This window comes from Pipra filicauda, unplaced genomic scaffold (assembly GCF_003945595.2).
Source record: "Pipra filicauda isolate LSUMZ 115617 unplaced genomic scaffold, ASM394559v2 scaffold24_size8852520_pilon, whole genome shotgun sequence".
Lineage (NCBI taxonomy): Eukaryota > Metazoa > Chordata > Aves > Passeriformes > Pipridae > Pipra > Pipra filicauda.
This window is the reverse complement of record NW_024104365.1, coordinates 5,395,914-5,414,180: the sequence shown is the minus strand read 5'-3', so window position 1 is coordinate 5,414,180 and position 18,267 is coordinate 5,395,914. Positions and strand designations below refer to the sequence as shown.

Here is an 18,267-nt window from a genome sequence, read left to right as displayed (position 1 = left end):
CTGAAAACAGCTAATCAACTGCAAGAGCAGCAGGGTAGCCAGAAGCTCCTATCTATACCATCTACTGTGCTTAACCTAGTTGAGCTGCTCCTCCTCCTCCTGTATCACCTTCTACAAATGGATCGCTAAAACATGCTGCACGTACACACCCTCACATGTGGGTCAGCACAGCTAAGTGATACAGTGCTTTGAATTTTTGATTGCAAATAAAACATGCATCAGTTCTGTGAAGTCTCCTTCCTAATTCTTCAGGATGCTCAAGCACACCACACTTGCAGCTGTTCATTTCATAGCTACACCTATAGATAAACAGGATTTGCAAAAACAGTTTAACATCTGATTTCTATTGAAAAAAAGGCAACAGCAAGTTTCTTGCCATTAATCTCTGACTTTGAAAAATCTTGGCTTATATGTGCACATATATCAGAATATGTGTATGCATACATATCGGGAACACTTGCTCAGCCTCACTGATGGTGGAACTGTACTAATGGGATGCTGGATTCAGCAGCCTTTAGCACATAGTTTTTTCTTTTCCTGACCCTTGCAGATTTTATCCAAGCACTTCCAACAAAAGGAGGAACTGTGTTGAATTCTTTATCAGACTGCAACAGGTGAGGGAAGAGGACAGAGGAGGGAAAAATTAGCTGTAAGCAATTAAAAATAAAATATACAATTTCCCAGATACAACTAGAAAAGCCGTAAAAACTACATGAATTTTTTCGAAGTCTTTAAACAGGAGTTGGCAGTCTGTTAAGAAAAAGCATAAATGAAAATTTTCCTAGTGATGGTACCAGTTTCATGTCTGCCGAGGATCTGATTTCTTGATTAGGTTAGTAAACTAGGACTAGAACCACACAGGGACACATACACTGTGATGCTTGAAAAAAAAGCCATAGACTAAAATGTATAAGCTGTCCCTGGAGCACAGATATAAATCCAGGTCTTCCTTGTCTTAGGTTCATGTCCTAATCACTGAACTAGAAAGTCAGTTTCAGGCCTAGCTTTGGTCTCTGCCCAGTTAATATGTACTTAAAGCAAGGTGGAAGATGTGCACAGGAGTGCATGCATACAGGTGGATATCAGTTTTACTGAGCAAGCAGGATGCTGTCATCACTCCAGATAAGGACAAATAGACCCACATTCCTGACTTCCTTAACAAGTTTTCTAAACACTAGGAAAATCATGCAATCACACAGTCTAATTCAGATTGGAAGGGACCTCAGGAGACCACCTCATCCATCTGCCTCCTCAAAGCAGGGTTAACTACCCCTTGACTCACCCAGCCAAGGCTTGGATACCCCCATGGAGGGAGGATATACTAGTGCTCTGGACAACCTCTTCCAGTATCTGACTACCTGCCTGGGGAAAACTTTTTTCCCTTTGTCTCCAGTCAGCATCTTCCTTCATGTACTCTGTGGCCATTGATTCCAGCCAGTCTTTGGCCTTCCTCACTCTGTGCTTACAGACTCAGGTAATATGTCTCTATTCCTCCTCGGTAGCTATTCCTGTGCCCATTTCCTGTATACTTCCTTCTTATGTTTGAGTTAAATCAAGAGTTTCCTGTTCAGCAAGCTGGCCTCCTGCCCTGCCTGCCTGTTCTACCATCCTTCAGATAATTTTTTTTGCATTTTGTGCAGGTTGTCACTGAAGTCTGACTAGCCCTTATGAGCTCCCTTGCCTTCAGGGGAAGCCTAACATGGGATCAGTTCTGCGTACCAGCTGAAGTCTTGTGTCCTTGCCTTCCTCGCTGCCTTCAGGATCATAAAATCCAGCATCTGACAGCTCCTGCAGTAAAGACTGTTACTGACTGATAGCTCATTTTCATTCAGGATTCCAGCAAAGCATCTGCCCTGGTCAGTTGCTCAGCACTTGCATCAAAAAATTGTCTTCCCTGAACTCTAGAAATCTGGATTGCTTTGCAACCCATCACACTGTTCTCTCAGTAAATTCTGGCATGGTTAAACTTCTCCATGAGAGTCAGGAAGAATATGAGAATCTTCTTTCAATTGTTTAAGAAATCTTCGTCGACAGTCTCTCCTTGATCATTCACCACCATGACATTCCCCTGTTCTGGCTTCCCCTCTGACCCTGATCCATCAGCCTGTTACCCATGCAACCGTGGACTTGACTGTTATTTCCTCTTTCCTATCCTAGCCATTTTAAAATAAAAATGCTATAGCTTCTGTGCTTTGCATGTGTCTCTTGTCAGAGTCTGCTAGGTAAATTTTGATTGCTCAAGGGCCTTTCATCCTTAGCATGAGAGAGACAAGCTGACAGAAGAGGACAGAAGCGTTTCTAAATATGCCCAAAAGCAGAATTTCAAGCACTTAAGAGCACATGCAGGTGTTAGCAGTATGGCTGGGAATTGCATTCTTGGGTGAAGGTGTCTAAAGTCAACTCAAGGCAACTGTAACATGCTCCAGTGCCAAGGATGCTTCAAAGTACCTGACACTGTGAAGCTGTATGGCAAAGTAAGAACAAAGTCTCTTGCTCATTATATCTATTGATTCTAGATGGGTAAAAATGAAAAGAGGATAGAACAAGTTGCACTCATGATCTCATGATAACCACAGGCAACCAAATGAGGGAAGAAAATGGGTAAGTTCATGTGGGTTGGAGGCAGGAGGAGGACATCTCTGCTTGACCAATCTGGTGGTCTTTTACGACAAAATGACTGGTTATATGACAGAGAGCAGCAGATGTAATACACCCTGACTTTAGAGAGCACGGCATTTTTACCTGGAAGTTGAGAAGATATGGGCTAGAAGTATTGGGTTGACAATATTGCGTTCAAAATGATGGGTTGAAAACTGGCTGGACAGCTGAGTTTGAAGAATTGCCTAGTTGGCAGCTGGTAGCAAGTGGAGAACCCCAGGCTCTGATACTGGAGCCAGTTTTATCCAGCATCTTCCACATGAACCTCAGTGATGACACAGAATGAATCCTCAGCAAATTTTCCAATGACACCAAACTAGAGGGACTAAGAAAGCTGACTTGAAAAGATGTGCTCCTTGATCTGCTGCTTGTCAACAGAGTGGATCTCATGAATGAAGCAGAGATTGGTGGCTGTCTTGGGCACAGTGACCACAAAGAAATCAAGTCTATAATCTGTTGACAGGAGGAAAAGTACCAGCAAAACCTCGACTCTGGACATGAGGAGAGAAGACTTCAGGCTGATGAGGGAATTAGTAAGTAAGGTTCCCAAGGAAAATGTTTGTATAAGTGGTGGGGTCCATCAGTCCTGGTCACTCTTCAAACATCACCTCCTAAGGGCACAGGAGCAGGCACTTCCCAAATGTCAGAAGTCAAGCAGGGGAGGCAGAAGGCCAGTTTGGCTGGACAGGGATCTTCTCTTGGAAATAAGGCAAAAAAGGAACGTGTATGCTCAAGGGAAGCAAGATCAAGTGACAGAAGTCAGAGATGCTGCTTGCCACTGTAGGGAGAAAATTCATGCAGCCAAAACTCAACTGGAGTTGAAGCTGCCAGAAATGTGGGGGACAATAAAAGGAGTTTCTTCAAGTATATTAATGACAAAAGGCAGTATAGGCACATTATAGTATGAGGATGGTCACCTCACAAACAGGGACAGAGACAAGGCAGAGGTGTTTAACACTTTCCTTGCCTGTCTTCAACATGGATGAAGGACCAAGGGGGTCTCAGTGCCCTCAGTTGGAGGATCATGGCTGTGAGAATGACCAACTCCCAGTCAACCCTGAAACTGTGTGGGATCTGCTGTTTTGGCTGTATCCCTACAAATCTATGGGGAATGATGGGATTCATCCCCGAATCTTCAAAGAGCTGCTGATGTCATTGCAAAACCGCTCTTGATGATTTTTGAGCAGTCTTGGGAATCCAGAGAGATCCCAGCTGACTGGAAGCTGGTGAATGTTGTCCTGATCTTCAAGAAGGGCAAGAAGGAGGACCCTGGAAACTACAGGCCTGTCAGTCTCACTTCAGTGCCCGGTGAAGTTATGGAAAAGATTATTCTGGGAGGTATTGAAAAACACCTGAAAGACAGCACTGTCATTGGTTACAGCAGCACAGCTTCAGGAAAGGAAAATCCTGCTTATCCAACCTAATTTCCTTTTATGACAAGGTAACCCACCTAGCTGATCAAAGGAAGCCAGTTGATGGATTTCAGTAAAGCTTTCGATAGGATCAGTAAAGCTCTCACAGGATCCATCTGGACAAAATGTCCAGCACACAGCTGGATAAACACATCATGTGGTGGGTGAGCAATTGGTCATGGGTGGAGCACAGAGGGTAATAGTGAATGGGGTAACATCAGACTGGTGACCTCTCAGTAGTGGAGTTCCACAGAGCTCCATCTTAGGCCCTGTGCTCTTCGACATCTTCATCAAAGACTTGGATGCAGGACTGAAAGGGATACTAAGCAAGTTTGCAGATGACACAAAACTGGGAGGAGCTGTTGACTTGTAGGCAGGAAGGTCCTACAGGGAGACCTGGACAAATCAGAGGACTGGGCAATCACCAACCGTATAAAGTTCAAGAAGGGAAAGTGCAGGATTCTGCACCTGGGATGGGGTAACCCTGGATGTACAGACAGACTGGGGAATGAGGTGTTGGAAAGCAGTGCCACGGAAAGGGACCTGGGGGTCCTGGTTGATGGGAAGTTGAAGCCGAGTCACCAGTGCCCTGGCAGCCAGGAGGGTCAACCATGTCCTGGGGAGCATCAGGCAAAGTGTCGCCAGCCAGTTGAGGGAGGGGATTGTCCTGCTCTGCTCTGCACTGGTGCGGCCTCACCTTGAACACTGTGTGCAGTTTTGGCCACTGCAATATAAGGAAGATATTAAGCTCTTAGAAAGCGTCCAAAGGAGGGCAACAAAGGCGGTGAAGGGCCTTGAGGAGAAGCCATAAGAGGAGTTGCTGAGGGCACTTGGTCTGTTCAACTGAGGGGAAACCTCATTGCAGTTACAACTTCCTCGTGAGGGGAAAAGGAAGGTCAAACACTGATCTCTTCTCTATGGTGATCAGTGATGGGACCCAAGTGAACAGCCTGAAGTTGTGTCAGGGGAGGTTTAAGTTGGATATCAGAAAAAGGTTTTTCACCCAGAGGGTGGTTGGGCACTGGAACAGGCTCTCCAGGGCAGTGGTCACAGCACCAAGCCTGACAGAGTTCAAGAAGTGTTTGGATGATACTCTCAGGCACATGATAGGACTCTTGGAGATGGTCCTGTGCAGGGCTAAGGGTTGGACTTGATGATCCTTGTGGGTCCCTTCCAGCTCAGCATAATTTGTGATTCTGTGATTCAGTCCGGAGGCACCATGAGAAACTCCAGTACTGGGCCAACAGGAGCCCCAGAAAGTTCAGGAAGGAGAAGCAAAAAATTGTACAGCAGGATGATCCCATGTCTGCCTGGCCAGAGGTGACAGGCTACAGGATGAAGCTGCTCAAAGGGGCCTGGGACTTAGGTGGATGTCTGAATGAGGGACAGCAAGGGAACAATGTGGTCTCATTGCAAACAAAACAAACGGCATATTCAGAAGACTAGGGAGGTTATTATCCCCTTTTACTCAGCACTGGTGACACTGTGCCTGGAATACAATCTCCAGCTTTGGCCACTTCAAGAGAGGTGTTAAGAAACTGTGGAGAGTGGTCAAGATGTGAGAAAACTTTTGACGATGCTCCACAAAGCAGCTTCAAAGGAAATGTGCTAATGTGACAAATTACCCCAAATGGAAAAGGACACAATTCTATAAATGCTCTGTTTCACTCAAGAAATTGGGCTTGATAGCCATGACAGATTTACTACACACACCAACTTTACTAAGCACTTGTGAAGTTCTGGATGTAAGAAAGTCACTTGTCTGGCTGACAAGTTGGGAACTTCCTGTGCGTAACTTGCCCATTTAAAAGGTAGCACAAGTTCTCTTTTCTTGAACAGTGAGAGTAAAAAAAGGGCCTAAGGCAGCCCCATGTGAAACCCCAGGCAAGATTTCATTGAGCTGAGAAGCTGCTGTTTTGTTCCACTGTTCTTCAGCAGTGCCTTATTTTTGCTTCATTAGCATTTCCTCACACCCTGTCTTCCACTTACCAACTCCTGAACCACACTGTAGAAGAGCTCCCTTACCTCCAGCTCCAGCTGCTGCATGCCACAACAAGCTCACAGAGGCCCCCTCTGCCACTACCTGGACTTCCTGCCACTACCTGCTAAATATGCACAATATGTACTATTTTTTGACCCTGGTCAGGACAGCAGGAGGCTGCTTGCCAAGACTATGGCTTGGAAAGGTGAGACTTGTGGGTCTGTTCACCAGTAGTAGCAGCACAGAGAAAACTCAGAGCTTCCATGGCAAAAAGAAAGGGAAGGTCCCTGAGAGCTCTTTAACCTGCTGGCTGTGTTTATGGCAAAGAGTTGCCCCTCTTCTTGCAGGAAATGTCGCCGCCATGGAGGCATGACCCATGCAATGCTTTGCTGTGTAGCACCACACCTCTGTGAAGAGGTGGATGTAGGAAGAGGTGGCATCTGCTGACCAGGAATCAGGATCGCTGTCACAGACTAGGAGCCAGTTGCTCTTTCTGCTAGTTTCTGTCAATTCACATCAAGCACTACTCAGAGGTTGCTCAGTGTATGAATCACCTCCAGCTACAAAATCGAGCATGTGTGTGCAGGGCTACTTGTAACAACATTCAAGCACTGAAATCCACAACCCACCTTCACGTTTCTGGGCATTTCTTTTTCTTCTCAGCATTTCCACTGTACCTCATGGATTATAAGCAAATTTGTCATCATGAAGCCATATTCTGAGATCAGGTGCCCTGGCTGGCAATGGTCAAGTGGTGCTGCTGTTGTTTGCCACATGCTGGCCCTGAACGAGCTTCTACAAAGCATCTACTGCAGAAAAACATATACTTAGATGAAAGAGTGCTCAGTGGCAGAGCCAAGCATCCTTCATCCCTCCCTCCACATTCAATGACATATTTCACAGTCAAGCAGCAGCCAGTCATAGCAGGCACAGGATGAGTTTTCCCACTGACATAACAGTGCCAAGGTCCTTCCTCATGGCACTGACTTCAGAGGGGGATAGTTTGGTAATTTAGAGATTTCACATTCTTTCCACAGCTTAGATGTTGTTATATGCTTTGCAAGGTAAGGTCTATGCTATGCAGTCATGATTTAAGAAAGCCATTGAGGTAGCTGCAGCCACCTCTCTGGTAACAGATTTAACCAGAGCAATGACTGCTACACATGCATGCTCTGGCAGAAAACATGCTCAGTAAAAATGAAAGCCACTGAGTAATAATGGTTGAAGTAGCAACCCACAAGGAGGAAAAATGCAGCATTTCAAAAGCACCAAGCCAAGAATCAACCTGTGGAGTCACACAGTAGGTTTGCAAAGCTGACAACAAAACCCCAGTATGACAGTATGAAAGTTCTGCTTTACTTGAATCAAGAAATTGGGAGGGTGGAAGGCAAAGTTAAAACAATTTGTTTCAGTTTAGCTCCCATTTGTAATTAATGAAATTCTCTATTTGATAAAAAGGAAGAAATTTGTGAGACAAGATGGTAGCCAAAAGACACAGTTACTGTAAAATCTGTACTGGGTCAACAACACTGAATATGATGTTGTAAAATCTAAAAGAAATTGTTCATCATGTTTTTGTGACTGGTAAGTTTATTAAGTGGATTCCTCTTAACCCACCACACAATAAAATACTCATTTCATTATTTCAATGCTGCAACTGTGAATAAGTAGAGCCTCGGATTCTAAACAGAGATTTTAAAATAATATACAGGAGACGCATACTTTACAATTTCAAGTAACAAAAGGTTTATTCTGCAACTGTGAAGTGGACAAAGATGTTTTAATTGAAATATGACATGGTACATACTCTTACAGCTACTCAGTCCATCAATGCTTAGAATAAGGTATTGCAGTCCAAGCAAGTTCAGTGTCCCACTCATTTCCTGTACCACTGCCTAGAGCAGCTGTCCCAGAACTGTTCTTCAAGGTATGTAAGAGGAACTTTATCAGGGTCTCTGTGGAACATTTTTATGGGTCTGTTCAGTAAAGGGATTAGTATTTCTTCTGCACTGGTGCCAGTCGTTGGCTCCTATAGCTGGAATGCAGAGATCTCAGCCCCCCAGGACAGGAGAAGGTCTTGGTGGCTATCCCATGCTCATTTGGATGACTGGGAATTAGTCACAAGGCACATATAAATCAATATGTGGATAACTTACGAATTATCAATTGTGGAATCTTTTCCTGCTCAGTGTATTTCCTTTGTATTTGAGGCAGAACACGATCACTCCCAGATTTCACCTCATGCATATTTCAATCCATTTTTCCTTCCTGCAGTATTTGTGCCATTTATCTTGTCCTATATTCACTTTCTTTTTTTCCTACTTTTGGGAAAAGCATCTAATATCCCTGTAGCACTAGTTTTTCTTTGTTAATGTCAAAAAATGTTAATCTGTGAAGACATGCTTCCTAGATAATGTTAATTCAGCTGCCAGTTTTATAATAGGATTATGCTTTCCAGGATTTAAAAATCCCACTTGTTAGTTACAAAACAGACTTCTACTAACAGCTATAAAATCTAATTTAATCCCTATTGGCATTAACTAAATAGCTGCACTTAACACCCTGCTATTGCCATAAATATATAAAATTCCCTTTGAAGTTATAAAAGAAACTGTTCAGTAGGATAAACAGGGTCTCGTGAGTCCAATCATATGGTATCTTCAAGGCATAACAAATGTTGTTTACATATTGTAAGGATTTTGTGGACAGTGTATTTAAATAGATTAATCCATGTTTACACTTATTAATTTGCCCTTTTTCTCAAGAAAATGCATACTAAATTATGATCTATAATTATCCTATTTAAAAATAATTGGTTAACAAGTGGAAGACTAGGTCTGTGTGGAATCACAGCTTAAAATGTAACCAAATAACCTGGTTAAGCTGGAAGAAAATACCAATTTGTTCAACATAGTGCCTTTTAACGCACAATTATATTGCAAAACCTTAGAAGATGAAGTTATCTTAAGTCTGGCTTAGGAGCAGTGAGTTTGAGGCAATCTAGAAAGTGACTGTAACAAGTAAGAAGGAAAGAACGAGCAAGCCATGGTTTATAACCATCCTAAAATGAACAGCCAGGATCCTTATAACCATGCATATCCTTATAACCATTTGCTCCCAAATGAGGAACAACACAAGGATTTATGGTCTTCTAGAGCTCAGTGATCAGAATAAAGAAAAATATTTATAATTATTTTCTCCCAATCTTGAAATAACTGGTAAGTACGTTGTTCTGAAGAGGGAAGCCCTAATGCACTGCAGTGAGAGATGGATAGCAAAAGAGCCATTACAGTGATCCACAGGCAGCACTATGTTATGCAGGAGTTAAAACAGCTATCTCAGAGCAACCAAGCTGTCTTAAAGATAGAAATCGTTAGTCAAACTCAGAAAACACTAAAATTTCATTTATGCTTTCAAAAAAGATGCAAAGTGCTGATCAGACTCCACAGTCAGCTTATCACTTTCCTTATTGATAAATAAGAAGACAGATCATATTGTGATATTATAGCCAAAAGGAAAGAAGGACAACCTTAGCAGAGCAGCTGACATTAACACCAAAATCTGTGTGCATTTTATTTTGGAGTTACCTAATATACTCTAGTCAGTACATTTAGATGTGCTAGCAACTGCACATGCTCCATACAGATATAAAAACCACTGTCAAAGAGCAACATTCAAATGCAGCTACATGTTTTGGCTTACCCATAATGAAGAAATAAATTTGGCAAGATTTTTGCTTATTTGCAAAAGAATTACTTGCTTAGAAGCCCAAACTCTGGACATGGCATGTGTAACCTGGGGATGCATTAAGAGCTTTTGTGCCCCTTGAGCCTACTGCATACTACGTAGCCAGCAGAGTTTATACATGTTTATACATTTAGGGAATAAAGAAATAAACAAATATTATTCCTAATGTTCTGTCCCTGTTTATTATGGCTTTTACGACACGGCCTAGAAAAGTTGCAAGAGTTGCGTATTGTGTTCTATTCTGGTATGTAATTGCACAATAAATTCATGGCTCTGGATGCTCGCCACTGTAAGTAAGCTAAAGATTTTGGGTATCAGCTTTTTTCATGAAAGTGTATTCTTTTGGTGTATGAAGCACAGCTTAACATACAGTCTTTCACAATTCGGAGAGGAAAGTAATTCACAGAATATGTAAAAACCAGGGTTTTAGGCAATCGTAATCCATGCATTTGTCTTCTGTTGAACAGAGATAAATTCTTCCACTCTAAGTTAAAGGGATGTCATCGCATGGGTTTAGTTCATGATGGAAATAAAAGACTGGTTTTAGATGGTTCTGTGCTTATTTTGCAACTAGCACAGTACATATGCCTTCAATTCAATATATGGTGGTGTATATGAGGAAGAAACTCAAACTCCCGAAGGGCTTAATTCTGAATCACTAATTTAGACACAAATATCCTTAATTCATTGTGACATGTTATCTGAACAAGGATTGCAGAATCCTTAGTAAGTATTGTGGACTCCTGCTAACTGGTCAGAGAGGGCAAGGAAATCATGCTTTTGTGTAGGTACTGGTGGCTTAGTTCCCACTACTGAGTGCTAGGATCCTTTTATCTGGTTTCCAGAAGAATAATAATAGATGAACCCAAAGGTACTGATGTTAAATATCATGCATTCAGATGACACATGACAAGGTTCCCAGGCCCAGCCATGACCACACACATCCTCAACCTCATCAGCAACTTCCATGTTTATGGCTATGCTGTTTCTCCACCCGACATCAGAAATTCTTTTCTCTTACCCAGCATCTTACCACATTTCCTTGTTTTGCTACCTAATAATACTACTAAGCCCCAGGTAAACAGGTAATGTTTAAACAGTTTGGTAAAATAAACCACAGATTTTGCTCATAATCTTCTGAGCATCTCTAAGGTTCTTTCCACTCCACACCCTCCTGGGACATGTCCAGCTTTGACGGCAATAATGTGCTGGGAAAAGTACCATGCATTTCCACCTTCCCTTCCCTACTTAACTTATCCACATCAGACCGTAGGTCCACTAGACCACTACCTTGACTGTGACCATAGAGATACCTTTTGGAAAAGTTTATCAAAGAGAGCAAGGGCTGTATTGTCTGTGTGTCCTACCATTGTCTGATCCATGTCCCTGTAGATGGGATCTGTGGGTTTCCTCACACTTCATCTGTCTCTCTGTTTTCGAAGTGTGGCCCTTTGCAATGAGGAAGAAGAAGCAGGGTGCACCACCACAAGCACAGTGGAATCTTAGGCTCAAGACTAGGTTTCAAGATAATTGCAATAGAAACCTGGACACACGAACATGTTCCTCTGCCTGCTCATTGCCAATGAAGAAAGCAAGGGAGACCTGGAGCAAATGGTGTTAAGTGCTGAGTACCCCTGTGACTGTGATCTGGGCAATATCTTTATGTTTTCCTCACCCCTGGTACCATTGCAGCCATGACAACCCAACCCAACACATGGCTCTGCATGCAAACAAAACTGCCCAAATTTCATCCACATGTTGTTTCTAAGGTACATGTGTATACTGAACTTTTTGTATAAGCTTGATTTTTCTGTAGCATACTTGAAACATAACATCTCCCTTCAAACTAAGTGTTAGATGCTCAATGGCTGTGTAGCCAGGTCCTTCCTGCTAGGAGAACAGATGAAATATTGAAAACTGGCCCAGAAACATGTAGCAACACATTCCGCTCCTGCATTTAGCCTTCAGTACCCAGGTATGCTGTGTGCCTGTGAATAATAGATTGCAAATGAAGAACTGAAGTACTGTGAATTACAAGTCTATACAAACATTAACTATGTTTTAAAATATTTTTCCAGGTCTATTATTGTATTCCTGCCTGAAATCCCTGTTAATATTGAGCCAAGACATTTTCCTTACGTTTCTAGACACCATTCGGTCAGCAGAAATGGTTATATCAGATAACGTCCAAGTCAAATTTAATTGGATACATCTGAATCAGTGGAAAAGAAATAACTGGCAATTCAAAGGCTCTGCTCGAAGAGACACAGGCATTACTGAGCTCATTAAGAAGAAAATTGCTGAATATTGTGATCTCCTTATGAATCCTCAAATCTTTATGTAAGGAAGATGATTGGCTTGTAGAGTAAAACAATAAGAACAAAAACTTTTATTGTCACAGTTAGTACTCAGGAGTGGCAGTTCTTCCAGGACCATGGTGGGATTAATGAGGAAATGAAAACACTTTACAACTTTCATAAAAATGTATATTCATCGAACTCTTCAAGGATCAAAAAGGCCTTGCAGAGTTTCACTGTACAGTTCAGCTTCCCTACAATAAACCAGAGAGACTTTTGGACTTCCCAATTCCTACAGAAGAAATTTCCCATGCTACTGAGACTTTTAATAATGGCAAGCCACTGGGGAAAGTAGCATTCCCATTTTAATTTTGTGCATCTTTTGAAGAGAAGTCACCCTACTATGCGTCTGTGTACATTTAATCATTCTCTACACACTTTATCAGCGAGCCTTCTCCCTGTAGGACCAATACAATTAGGTACAGTACTAATTTATTATAAATAAAGCAAAGACCTGGTAAAATAACCTAGTTATCAATGTTTCATGCAACTGTGCCTATGAAGTACTAGCTAACATTCTCACTATGAGCCTAGAGATATACCTGCAGCATTGATAAATCCTAACCAACATGGGTTTATTAAAAAAAAAAATTATCATCATATAATACAGAAAACCTGTTGGTTTTAATTGAAGTAGCTAGAGATTTATAGAAACCAACTGGAGCTTTCTTCCACTAATACTGTAAAATCCTTCAGTAAGATCAAAAGGAAATGCATTTCAACAAAGAAAGCCTTGAATTTTCTTTTTGTATACCATGCTGACCTATTTTATGTATTTATCTCCACCCCCAAATTTAGTTGAAGTGTTGTTTTATATGCAAGAGCCTCTTCTCATCAGTGCTAAGGAATAAAAGGGTCCGAAGGTCTCAGATTAGGGGAAAAATGGCAGGCAAAGATGCTCTCTCTTTGGCGTGCTGTTTGTTCTGGCCCCAGGATCAGGTCACTAGAGAGATGGAGGAGGCATTCTCACAGAGAGAAATCTCCATAAAATCAGCATGTATGTGGATGATCTGCTCTTAACTGTAATGAACTCAGAGTCATCTCTTACGTATGTGTTATTCATAATGGAACATGGAAAAGTGGTCGGACTCTAATCCTATTTTTCAAAACAGATGATTCAAAAGAATTAACAGAATTTTTTTTCTTCCATGATACAGCACAGCAATGATCTTTTAAGTAGCTCCAAGATGTTAAGTAGGAACAAATTTATGCTATGATTTCAAGATGCCATGCTGCAGATAAGCAAAATAGGTCCTTCTCTATCCATCCTCTTAACACAACCAAATGTCCTGTCACTGCTGGGGGGAGTGGGGAGAAGAGGAAAGGCTCAGGGGCCACCGCTTCCTCTCTTCAGGAAGGAAAAGGAGAGAGTTGAGGCTTCCTCTTCCCTAACTTCTCTTGTTCAAGTGCTGGAGGAGAGACCAACTTTTTTCTAAAAGAGACAAAGCGATACAATCACGCTTCACAGCAAATAGGGCTTAGGAGCTTAAACCCTAATCAGTCCTACATCATTTTACAGTGCAGCCCTGAATATCAATAATCTTTAATTGGATGAATGAGGTCTATTTAATTTCAGAGGAACAATAGCAAAATTTCCTGTTTTCAAATGGTTTACGTTAGAGCACTGCACAGACATTTCTCAGCCATATGTAGACTCCAAGGGATTGCTTTTATACCTCTGATACAAAACACATGAGGAGAGGGAACATGGGGCTTTGTTTTGATTCTTAATTATATCACTGGCATTCCCCATGCAAAGAAAAGGCTAAATCCTAGCACTTTCAAAATTTGCCTGAGATAATTTTCAAAGATCACCTTTCGCAGAAGGGACTGTGCCCTTCCTGGTCCGATTGCACACTGAAGGGAGCTACAGAGTAAGGTGCTGTATATCTCAATTCTTCAAAACCATCCTATGGACCACAATGAAGATAAAGCCACTAATAGCATTGGTCTGGAGGCAACAAAATTCTCCAAAACTCTTGTCAAGGACTCAGAGAGAGACATAAACACTACAGTAGCAACTCCAACTTTTCTCTTGCTAGGTTGACCTGGCAGCTAACACCTCCTGAGGCTCTGAAGAATAGAAGTGCTAAGACAAGATCAGAAATAGAAAAAATGCCATTCTAGAACACTCTCTTGTAAGGGTGGTAACCCTGCATGACACATGGGAACTAACTAGAAAATCTCAGCTCACTATGCCCTTGGAAAATGAAAGCACTGGCATGGAAATATTCCTTACTCCGACATGAAGAGGAAACTTTTCCACTTGATTAATAGGTTCACCTGACATATAAGTACAGTGAGTAATGTCGCTCTACAGAGAAAGCTATACTAGGGATGGCTGGCTTGGCTGAGAGCCCTTGAGACAGCTCAGCTCCTACACAGAGATCTCGCAATTTCATCACATGCAATTCAGCTTACTGGCCTATACAAATCAGGCAGGCATTTCAATGCAGCCATCCTTTTTATATTTTTATTTTTTACAATTAAAATAAAAGAATATTCAGAACTTCTCCTGTAAAGACCTGAAATATATATAGGCTAGTTTTGTCCCACTTCACAAAAAATCTCTAGAGTGTGATGCATTTGCAATATATCAACACCGCAATCTGCATTATATCTAATTTTATAGTTTTAGAATTTATACTTGAACTGTTCACTTTAAAATATCACCAAGCCAGTAATTCTGAGTAATTTCTTTAAAATGTACAATAAAACTGAAGAAACTTTACATGTATAGCAGTGGTGAAGAAATCCTATCTTTATCTGTGAACAGTAGCTCAGGGAAAGTAATTTTCCTTTAGTAGTATTCAGTTCTTTCCCCAACCAGAACTGTAAATTTCTATTGTTGAAATTCTCAACGTCTTACAAAATCAGAAACCTGGAGAGGCAGCTGATGGTCTACACCATGTGACACTATGCATTTGAACCTCTAAAAACATGTGGAGCCCCAACCAGGATTTGGACCAGCATGACTAGTAGGATACATAAGCAGAACTGAAGCTAACTTTGTAAGAGAAACTTTCAGCAACACTAGCATATCTTCCTATTATCTTCTCTATTCTGAATTTTTTAACACCTCCTACAGCTCTGTCCAGTCCCAAAGAGGTTGTGAAAGCCCCATGTGCTACTCGTATCAGGGTAACCCTACTTTCAGGCTTAGTACTCAACATACTATAACTTTGCTTTTTAGCCATTTCTTCCCACTAGTTCCCCTCAGAAAATTCCCTGAAAAATTTTCTCCTTGTGAACTTCTTCCTTCAAGGTTGTTTCTTTTTTACTGATTTAATCTAAATATCAACAACAACAAAAAAATTGAAAAGAAGAAGAAGATGATACTTGAAATCATGGTCGGTGCAGATTAGCATATGAGTATGGGTTCCCCACTTCTGGTGCCATTAGAAAATGTAGTTGTGGGGAGAAGCCACAGGAGAGGAAATCTTTCAAGACTTCATTGAAAGCAAATATTTCATAGAAAATAGTTAGAAATTTTTATTTTATGACTGCAGCTTCATAAGATGCTACTGCAATCAAATGCAGTTTTGCAAATGTTATCAGTTTCAGTGTTAGGAAGCTCATCTTACTTGTTTCCTTCTAAATGAGCAACAAAAAGGAGCTGCCAACATGCTAGATTGTTGGTCTCTCCAAATCTAACTTAATCCTAATACAAAACACAGAGCACCTTGTTAAAATAGACCCATTAAAATGTGGTTCAAACTTGTTGCTTAGACTTGATGCAAGTGAAGATCTTCTGTAGATAGGCAAGTTTGGCCCAAGGCACTGTGAACCTTCAGCCAGGTCCTGATTTTCCTCAAACACAACATTTTCTGTAGGAGTTTGAAGAAAGTTGAAGAAAGTAGCATTTTAAGTAATATAATACACAGCAATAATAGTCAAATTCATCAGTACTATTTAAGAGTAATGAATAATTAAAGGACAGTCTCAGTGTTTACAAGCATTTTTTTGTCTGCAGTTCGAAATGACCCTTTTGCACTATGTTCTTGACATATCTTTCACACAAAGTCTCCAAACACCTCATAAACATTAACAAATTATTGCAAGAGCAATAATAATTTCAGCTTCACATTCATAGAACCTAAGTCTCAAAATCTTCCTGAGTATCTGTGGCAGATCTAAAAATGAAATTCAAACTTCTGATCACTTTGAATTAGGCTTTGCTACTGCATCAAGCAATCACACAGTATAATTCAGGTTGGAAGAGATCTCAGGAGACCACCTCATCCATCCACCTCCTCAAAGCCTTGTTAGCTACTGCTCTGCACCAGGTTGATCACAGCTTCATTCAGCCAAGGCTTGAATACCCCACAGAGGGAGGACACACCACCAATCTGGACAACCTCTTCCAGTCTCTGACCACCTGCACGAGGAACTCATTTTCCCCTTGTCTCTAGTCAGCATCTCCCTTCATGCAACCTGTGGCAATTGCTCTTGTCCCGTTTCTGAGCTCCTCTGAGAAGTGTCTGGCTCTGCCTCCCATTCAGCTCCCCTCAGGAAGCAAAGTCTCCATCAAGATCCAACTCAGCCATCTCATCTCCAGGATGAACAAACCCAGCTCCTCAGCTTCTCCTCCTGTGCCATGACCACCCTGATGGTGCTTATCAGGCTCCTTCCCATTGGTCAGCCTCTCTCTTATCCTGGTATCCACAGCTGAGCACAGCCACCCCACAAGGAGACCCTCCAAAGCAAGTGGGGGGGGAGAGACCCCTTCCCTGGACCTGTTGGCTGCACCTGTGCCAGCTCAGCCCTGGAGGTGGTTTGCCACCTTTGCTGCCAGGGTGCACTGCTGACCCTGTTCGGCTTGTTGTCCAACAGCACTCGCGGCCTTTTTGGCAGAGGTGCCTTTCTCCAGGCATCAGGAACATCTCCCAGCCACTTTGACCTTTCAGTGATGACTGACAGCAGTTTCATGATGACACTAGTCAGCTCCCTCATAGGTCTTCAGTATGTCCTGTGTGATCCCATAGACCAGCTTATTTAAATAGACCCTAACTCCATCCTCCCCTACTGTGGCTGCTATCTCTTTTCTCTAAGCTTTGCTTCTAGGAGACAACCTAGCAGGTCTGATGGCAGGCAGATTCTGACAGTAAAGCCTGAGGCTTCATGGAGTAGTGCATCCACACTTTTACTGGTTTTCCTTCTCATTTTTACTGCTGATGCACTTATAATAGCCATTCTTCTTGTTCTGCTCATCCCTCACCAGTTTTGATTCCAGCCAAGATTTAACCTTCCTCATTCTGCCCATACATGCCTGGACCACACTTCTGTGTTGCTCCTTGGTAGCCTGTCCCTGTTTCTACCTCCAGTCTGCTTTCTTTTTGTATTTAGCTCAGTCAGGGGCTCCTCTGTTGTCTCAAGTTTCTATCACCCATTTTTCCCCTAATTTATTTGAAATCTTATACTCAGTGGCATAACTTCACTTCAACAGAGCTAGAGTTTTACCACCCTTTGGAAATTATTACTGTCAAATTTGTCATCTTGATCATAACTTTTTGTTTTGCTGTTATCCTCTATTACAAATAGATGCTTCTGCTATAAATTATTTTTTTATCTAATTAAGCTGCATCTAAAAAAACTACAGTTTAATACATTTGTGTCATTACAGCAGCAGCCTCCCAAATACGATGAAACAGTACTAATTCACTATGACAGCAGATATAATCTTAGTCTTACAATACAGAATTTTAGCAACTGAAAAATGTTTTCCAATAATCTTCAGCAGTACACAGGAACATACTATTTTCCCTTTTCAGAACTAGAATAGACATATGCAAACTCTGTAAACTTCTTCCTTTCCAACATACCTGTAAAGAGCTGAAGGTTAAAGAGAGCACTATCCAAGAAAGTCCTTCTGGAAAGCATTAACTCACAAGAAAAAGAAAAGAATAAAATTTCATCCACATTTTTAAGATGACACAGGAAACTTCTCATGCCTATTTTCCTAACTCCCTGGACAACACATTCATACTCAAATCCTAAACACTGTTTGCTGTAGTTTGAAGCACTGAAACACGGTTAGGAAAACTAGCAAATATGAAAATGATGTGACAGCAAACTTACATTCCTGTTCAGAAATAGTTTTCATTAGGAAACA

The 18,267-nt window shown here is 41.6% G+C and overlaps 1 protein-coding gene across 4 annotated transcripts in view; it reads right to left on the bottom strand.

Moving 5' to 3' along the window:
* Nucleotides 1-18,267, bottom strand: part of CLYBL (citramalyl-CoA lyase) — a 170,022-nt gene that overhangs the window by 62,931 nt on the left and 88,824 nt on the right. The gene's annotated exons all lie outside the window — the stretch shown is intronic.